Below are 9,298 nucleotides of genomic sequence, written 5' to 3'. Positions count from 1 at the left end.
TAACTTTTCACTATCGAAACCAAAAAACCGGTAGAACAGACCAATGAGACAAGAGGCTAGTTGTTTGAAAGAATTAACAAAATTGATAAACCACTAGCCCGTTTGATCAAAAAGAAAAAGGAAAGGACCCAAATAAATAAAATCAAATGAAAGAGGAGAGATCACAACCAACAAAACAGAAATAAAAACAATAATAAAATATTATGAGCACTTATATGCCAATAAAATGGGCAAGCTGGAAGAAATGGACAAATTCCTAGAAACATATATACTACCAAAACTGAACGGGAAGAAATAGAAAATGTGAACAGACCCATAACCAGTAAGGAAATCGAATTAGTAATCAAAAATCTCCCAAAAAACAAGAGTCCAGGGACAGATGGCTTTCCAAGGGATTTCTGCCAAACATTTAAGGAAGAGTTAACACCTATTCTCTTGAAGCTGTTCCAAAAAATAGAAATGGAAGGAAAACTTCCAAACTCTTTCTATGAAGCCAGCATGACCTTGATTCAGAAACCAGACAGAGATCCCACTAAAAAGGAGAACTATAGACCAATTTCCCTGATGAACATGGATGCAAAATTCTTCAACAAGATATTAGCCAACTGGATCCAACAATACATTAAAAATATTATTCACCACAACCGAGTGGCATTTATACTTGGGATGCAGGGCTGGTTTAATATCCACAAAACATTAACATGATTCATCATATCAATAAAAGAAAGAATAAGAACCATATGATCCTCACAATAGATGCAGAGAAAGCATTTGACAAAATACAGCATCCTTTCTTGATAAAAACCCTCAAGAAAGTAGGGATAGAAGGATCATACCTCGAGATGATAAAAGCCATATATGAGTGATGCAACGCTAATATCATCCTCAATGGGGACAAACTGAGGGCTTTCCCCCTAAGGTCAGGAAAAAGACAGGGATGTCCACTCTCGCCACTGTTACTCAACACAGTATTGGAAGTCTTAGCCTCTGCAATCAGACAACACAAAAATAAAAGGCATCCAAATCGTCCAGGAGGAGGTCAAACTTTCACTTTTCGCAGATATCATGATACTCTATATGGAAAACCCAAAAGATTCCACCAAAAAACTGCAGAACTGATTTATGAATTCAGCAAAGTTGCAGGATATAAAATCAATGCACAGAAATCGGTTGCATTCTTATACACCAACAATGAAGCAACAGAAAGAGAAATCAAGGAATTGATCCCATTGACAATTGCACCAAAAACCATAAAATACCTAGGAATAAATCTAGCCAAAGAAGTGAAAAATCTATACACTGAAACTGTAGAAAGCTTATGAAAGAAATTGAAGAAGGCACAAAAAATGGAAAAAGATTCCGTGTTCCTGGGTAGGAAGAACAAATATTGTTAAAATATCAATACTACCCAAAGCAATCTACATATTCAATGCAATCCCTATCAAAATAACACCAGCATTCTTCACAGAGCTAGAACAAATAATCCTAAAATTTGTATGGAACCAGAAAAGACCCCGAATAGCCAAAGCGATCTTGAAAAAGGCTAAACTGGTAAGGGCACTAAGGAATCTACTCCTCAAATCATTGTTGCACTATATGCTAATTAATTTGGATATAAATTTAAAAAATTTTAAAATTAAAAATTAACAACAACAACAACAATGTAAAATTAACTTTTCAGATTTCCCAGGAGTTATCCCAAGTGTTCTTCTAGTCCTCTTCATCTTCCAGGGTTAGAATAGGCATGTGTGTGTGTGCGTGCGTGTACATTCATAGCTGAGTGACGGAGAGAGAGATGAGGGGGCAACTTAAGTAAGGATGCTATAGACTGAGATAAACAGAGGTTTCCCTTCTTCCCTTCAAAATTAGTGGAAGAGATAATGTTAGGATTGAGAACCTCTGAGTCCTTCTCTTGGCTTCCCCCTTTCTTCTGTTTACAGAGAATTATCAGGATAAACTTCTCTCAGAGGGATAGTATTTGCTAGCATGGGCCAAATTGCAATTTGTCCTGTTTATAAGAAGAAGGATACTTACATAAAGTGTAGATGGTGGTTTTGAGCAGGGCGGGTCAAGTTAAGTGCTACCATTCCTTCAGCTCTCTGTACATTCTGCCTTGAAAAAGGCTGGAAAACCTCTTCAAGTGCCCTGTTTGAAGCCCTTGTTTAGGATTTCTGGGGGTTTTTTTTTGCCCCCTGGGGCCCAGGACTGTTTTGTTTATTGAACATGGCTGACTGCAGGCAGAAGATGGTAAGAAGCAGTGCAGAATGTTATTGAAATATTGTTTCATCATTGAAATTAGATTGGAGAATTAGAGCTGTGTACAAAAACTGCTGACTGCTTTTTAAGCTATTGCATAGCTTCTGGATATTTTGTATTCATCTCAATGCCAAGAAAAATTTAACCTATATCTTGGCTCAGAGAGTGGATTCCTGTGTAATTTTGGAAAGCCCTAAAACATCCCTCATCCATTTTCCTCCTTATCTCCTTTCCTTTCTCCATCCTGCCCCTGCTCCTTTCTCCCCCTTATTTCCTTCCTTTCCGGAAATGTTGATTTAGCACCTTCATTGTGCCTGCCACTTTCATAGGCACCGCAGACTATACAAATGGGGATGTGTTACACACTGATCTAGCCAAGAGCATGGTCATCTGTTTGAGGAAACAGGCATGATCACATAAAAGTATTGAAATGGTCCTGGAACAATATTGGTATAACAATATCTTAAAGATATGATCCTTCTAGCTTATTTCTGATCTCTTTGGAGTCTGTCAGTATCTTTTATGTTTGTTACTTTGCACAAGTTTCCTCTTTTCCAAAAAATAAAAATAAAAAAAAAAAACGGAGAGAAATTCTGTTATTGCTCATTGTATGTGCATGTGTGCGTGTGTGTGTGTCTGTATGTGTATGGTAGGAGGTCTTTATTTAAAAATGCATGGTAGTTGTGTTTCAAGTGCTTGTTACTACCCCCAAACTTAGCTATTGTTTCATGAAGTTGAATTTTCTTATATTGTTCTCTGTGGACACGTTTCTGTTCACAGCGTCTGAGCCACATCAGGTGACAATTATTCATCCTGTATTAAGTCCTGAGCCCCAGGTCAGACATTCTCAGAGCTACAAGAGAAGACCACCTGTGTGTCCTATTTTACTATGTTCTCATTCATTCAAGGCAAAACTTCCTCATGAGGTCTTGGCTCTCTCCTCTGGTTTTATCTCTAGTGATGACCCTGTAGGCAGCCAGCATCCCCTCAGGTCTGCAAGCCGTGACAGCTTCTTCTGTCTGCTCCCACTAATGAGGGTGAGAGAGCTGACATGGTCTCCCTCATACAGTTATCAATTTTCCTGTGTACACCCCCTGGCTTCCCCAGGCGCTGTGCCTGGGAATTAACCTTCTGTTCTATCATTTGGGAGGGAGGGTGCCCATGATGCCTTCCTTTGGCATGACTGACTTGGGGTGCTCTGGGGAAACCTGGAGGGCTGAGTGTCTCTGAGGATAATGAGTGCAGGAAGACAGCCCTCAGGAATTATCTCAGGATATTGCCAGGCTTTTGCCACCCCAGCTTCTTGTCGTGTCCCAGGAAAGCAATTGCCACTGGGTGGGTGGTGGAATAAGCCTGTGTGCAGAAACTGCAAGGCTGCTCCATGTAGCAAGGAGAGGCACAGAGGCTGTGTCCCCTGCAGAGACAGACCAATCTGGGAGACTCTGTTGCCTGGGGGGAAGCTGGCCCGTGCCTTTCCTTGGGAGGCCTATAACCTCAATTTGATAGAAATAACTTTTTTTTTTCTTGAGAAGAGACAGATACAGAACATGGATGTGATGAAAAAGCTTTAAAAATTTTAGAACCTAGACTAGCTTTTCAATTTGTTTGAAAGGCTCTCTTATATGTCTCCCTAACCCCCACTCCCTTCCCTGAGTTATGGGTTTTGGTGGAATTAGGTTCCAGGACCAGGGTCTCCATCTGAATAAGGTAGGAATAAAAGCCTCTGACACCTGATAGTAACAGCTCCCAGCAGGGTCAGGGAGAGACAGGGCTGTCAGGTGTCAAGTGAAGGCTGTGTCCAGGCATCGCAGAGACAGTCAGCCATGTATACATCCTAGCCACTGAAGGAAAGCAGTGGTGTTGTGAAAGTCTCAGCAGGAGTAACAATTCTCAGGAAGTACATATATCTTCCCCCCCACCCATTTAGGTGCTCCTTCTGTCGTTGGAACAGAATCTCAGAAATACTTTATTTTTAGTTTTTTTCAAAAACTATTTTTTTTCCAATTTCATGGGACAAGTATGTGCCACCAAGAAATATTTGTCACCAACATCATCAATAACCAATTTATTCATTAAATTATTCATTTAAAAAATATTAGTTGAGCTAATAATATTCTACATGCCAAGCTCCAGATATTGAATCATGAGAGGTCCACTCCTTACATTCAAGGCATTCTGAATCCTTTTGGTAAAACATGCAAAAAAAAGTGTACAATTCTAATCTGATATAATGTGTATTGTGACAGAGGCATTATTCAATGATACAAGAATATAAATGAGACAAAAAACTAGATGGCAGGAGGCAAGGTCATTCTAGGGAAAGAGAAGAGCTCATATAAGGAAGGGAATGGAGATATATGCATGCAAATGATGTGTTTAGCTCACCATTGTTTGGGGCAGGACAGTGAGTGGGACCAGAAAGGCAGGTAAGGACAGATCTTTTTTTTTTTTTTTAATTTTTTTTTAACGTTTATTTATTTTTGGGACAGAGCATGAACAGGGGAGGGGCAGAGAGAGAGGGAGACACAGAATCTGAAACAGGCTCCAGGCTCTGAGCTGTCAGCACAGAGCCCGACGCGGGGCTCGAACTCACGGACCGTGAGATCATGACCTGAGCTGAAGTCGGACGCTTAACCAACCAAGCCACCTAGGCGCCCCAGGACAGATCTTTAAAAACTATGCCATGCTAGGGAGTGTGGACTTTATTCTGACGTTGACATTTATATAAGAATTTTAATCAGATATAAATGGTATGATCTACTTCACCAGCTTACAATGCCAGGAAATTTATAACAGAAGAATAAAAACATCCATAGGAATGTTGTCATGGTACATACTGATGACCTCAACCACATCTTCTATTTTCATCAATATGTTTAAACAAAATCTCTGAAGCAAGTTGACAGAGCATTAGATCTGAAAAGATTGGTGATGGGTAATGATTAGACAATAAAATAACTTTTAAAAATACTAGGAGTTTTATCTTTTCAACATTCAAATTCCCTTAAGTCTCCATTTGTGAATTTGGCCAGTGTTATAGGCTGAACTGTATCCCCTGCAACCCTACCGACTTTATATGTTGAAGTCCTAAGTGCCTCAGTACAGGGCTGTATTTGGAAGTAGAGTCTTTAAAGAGGTGATTGAATTAAAATGGGTGGGTCCTGATCCCATATGAGTGGTATCTTTAAGGAACGAGGACACAGACTCACATCTAGAGAACACCATGAGAAGACACGGAAAAAAGACAGCCATCTACAAACCAAGGAGAGAGGCCAAGGAAGATACCAACCCTGCTGACATCCTGATCTCGGACTTCCATCCTCCAGAACTGTGAGAACATAAATTTTGAGTGTTTAAGTCATCCAGTCTGTGGCATTTTGTTATGGCAGCTCTAGCAAATTAATACTACAGGATTATAGAGTTCTCTCCTCAGGCCTCCTCAGTACTCAACAATTGTCTAAGAACTTCTGGAGAGTTATTCAGCCCAGACCCAGTGGCTCATCCTGCTTCTAGGCTAAAAGATAACTCAAGATTAGACATGGCCACAAGCAGATGCTAGCTTTTCGACTACTTGTTTTCCTTGCTGCCAAATTGTGCAGTTGAGGGCTGCTGCTGCCCTGTGGGATATTTCCTGATCATCTGCAGGAAAGACAGACTGGTCGGGATCCCATCCCCCCACTCCCACCACAGGTGCTCAAGAGGACGTACAAGGTTAGAATTCTTTAGTTTAACGATGAAGTTCCAGCAATTGTGCCTAACATTTTCTTCTCTGGTAGGGATGTATTTTCAGTGTCAGCCACATGTCCATTCTCACCTCTCTTTAGGCCCCCCTGTTGAACCTGGGTGGCCAGTCAGGCTTTTCTTTCCCTCCTGGCACCTTCTCTTTCAGGTCCTTTCCTGTCAATGGGTCTTTTGTGGAGCATAATCAGTTTAGCAGTAAAATGTGATAGCATTGAACTTCAAATAGAAAGAAGCTGAGATCTTAATCTCTTCCTCTCAGGAGATTCCTAGTCCCTTTGCACGTTTTTCTGCTCCCCACCCCCCCCTCCCCCTCCCCCTCGCCCCGCCACAGTTCTGCTGATTTAGGGAATTAGGTGCTTGGTTGATTAATATTTGCCTAAGGGACCTGTTGAGTAAGTCTCTGCAGAATAAATAGATCTGATTTATGGTGCTTTGCAGCTCCATCATGAGAAAGAAGTTGTGTGTGTGTGTTTTAATGTTAAATTTTCTTGTTTCAATTCCAAATAATCACTGTCAAATGAGAGAAAAAGGAAAATGATCAAAATATTTGAATTTCAACAGGACTCAAATTGTCAATGCTATCTTCTAAAAATTAAAATAACAACCATTTCCTACTTGTGACCCTCCACTGTCCACAGGACACAATCCAGATTACTCCTTAACCTGGTTCCAAATAGAAAGCAAAGGAACACACACAAAATAAATTTCTACCCTTCTCTTAAGATTCAGCTGAAATATTCACTTTTCCTTATGTGCTCCCAAACATATTGATTCATGATTGTTTTTTTATTCCTTTTTTCAAATTAAAAATAAATTATCATTGAAATATAGTTGATATTCAATGTTATATTAGTTTTAGGTGTACAAAATAGTGATCTAAGTCTATATGTTAAGTGGTCATCATATATCACCATACAACATTATTGCAATATTATTGTGACTAGATTCTCTAGGCTGTGCTTTTCATTTCTGTGACATTTATTTTATAACTAGAAGTCTACCTTTTAATCCCCATTATCTATTTTGCTCCTCACGCCCCACCCTTCTGGCAACTATCAGTTTATTCTCTGTATTTAAGAGTCCGTTTGTTTTACTTTTTAGATTAAACATATAAATGAAATCATATGATATTTGTTTCTCTCTGTCCAACTTATTTCACTTAGCATAATACTCTCTGGGTCCATCCATGTTGCTGCCAATGGCAATTTCATTCTTTTTTATGGCTGAGTTAAATTCCATTGTATGTATATGCCATATCTTCATTATCCATTTACTTATACTGGACACTTGGTTGGTTCCATATCTTGGCTATTGTAACTAATGCTGCAATAAACATAGGGGTGCATATATATTTTCAAGTTAGGGTTTTATTTGGGTTAATACCCATAGTGGGATTACTGGATCATATGGGATTTCTATTTTTAAGTTTTTGAGAAATCTCCATACTGTTTTACATAATGGCTGCACCAGCTTGCATTCCCACCAGCACTGCACAAGAGTTCCCTTTTCTCCACATGCTCACTAACTCTTGTTATTTCTTGTCTCTTTGATTCTATCCATTCTTATGGATGTGAGATGATATTTGTGGTTTTAATTTGCATTTCCCTGATGATTAGTGAAGTTGAGCATGTTTTCAGGTGTCTGTTGGTCATCTGTATTCTTTAGAAAAATGTCTGTTCAGGTACTCAGCCCATTTTTTAATCTGATTGCTTGTTTTGGGGTGGAATTGTATAAGTTCTTCAAATAACTATGTTTTATTTATTTATTTATTTTTAAAGATTTTTTTAACGTTTATTTATTTTTGAGACAGAGAGCGACAGAGCATGAATGGGGGAGGGTCAGAGAGAAAGGGAGACACAGAATCTGAAACAGGCTCCAGGCTCTGAGCTGTCAGCACAGAGCTGACGCGGGGCTCAAACTCACGGACTGCAAGATCATGACCTGAGCCGAAGTTGGACGCCCAACCAACAGCCACCCAGGCGCCCCGATATAACTTTATTTTAGAGGTTATATTTTGTGTATAACTATTTTTTGGAAATGAATCCCTTGTCAGATATATCATTTGCAAATATTTTCTATTCAGTAGGTTGCCTTTTTATTTTGTTGATGGTTCCTTTGCTGTGCAAAAAATTTTTATTTTGGTGTGGTCCCAATACTTTATTTTTTCCTTTTATTTCCCTCACCTGATGAGACATATCCATAAATATATTGCTAAGGACAATGTCCAAGGGATTATTGCCTAAGTTTTCTTTTAGGAATTTTATGGTTGCAGGTCTCACCTTTAGGTCTTTATCCATTTTGAGTTTATTTTTGTGTATGGTGTTAGAAAGTGTCCAAATTCATTCATTTGCATGTTGCTCTCCAGTTTTCCCAGCACCATTTATTGAAAAGACTGTCTTTATCCCATTGCATATTTTTGCCTTCTTTGTCCTAGATTAGTTGACCTTAAAAGCATAGTTTATTTCTGGGCTCTCTATTCCATTGATCTGTGTGTCTATTTTTGTGCCAGTACCATACCATTTTGATTACTATAGCTTCATGGTACACTTAAAAAAATTTTAACATTCATTTATTTTTGAGAGACAGAGACAGAACATGAGTGGCAGAGGGGCAGAGAGAGAGAGAGAGAGAGAGAGAGAGGAGAGAGGGAGATGCAGAATCCGAAGCAGGCTCAAGGCTCTGAGCTGTCAGCACAGAGCCCGACAAGGACTCTAACCCACGAACTGTGAGATCATGACCTGAGCTGAAGTAGGACACTTAACCTACTGAGACTTCCAGACACCCCAAGCTTCATAGTATAGTTTTAAATTGCAAATTTCAGGATTTATTTCCAGTTTCATTCTTTCTCAAGGTTGCTTTTGCTATTTGAGATGTTTTGTGGTTCTAAACAAATTTTAGGGTTATTTGTTTTAGTTCTGTGAAAAGTGCTATTGGTATTTTGATAAGAATTGCATTGACTCTGTAGGATGCTTTGAGTAGTATGGACATTTTAACAATATCCGTTCTCCCAGTCTATAAGCATGGAATATCTTCCCATTTGTTTGCATCACCTCCACTTGTTTTCATCAGTTTCTTAAAATTTTCAGAGTATAGGTCTTTCACCTCCTTAGTTAAGTACATTCCTAGGTATTTTATTATTTTTGCTGCAATTGTAAGTGGGACTATTTTCTTAATTCTTCTTTATGCTACTTCATTACTAGTATAGAGAAACACAACAGATTATGTATATATATATATATATATATATATATATATATATATGCATATACATATAAATTTTGTATTCTAATCACTTCTTGGT

This window comes from Puma concolor, chromosome D1, assembly GCF_028749965.1.
Source record: "Puma concolor isolate L17-30 chromosome D1, mPumCon1.1.hap2, whole genome shotgun sequence".
NCBI classification, from domain to species: domain Eukaryota; kingdom Metazoa; phylum Chordata; class Mammalia; order Carnivora; family Felidae; genus Puma; species Puma concolor.
This window is presented reverse-complemented; position numbering follows the sequence as displayed.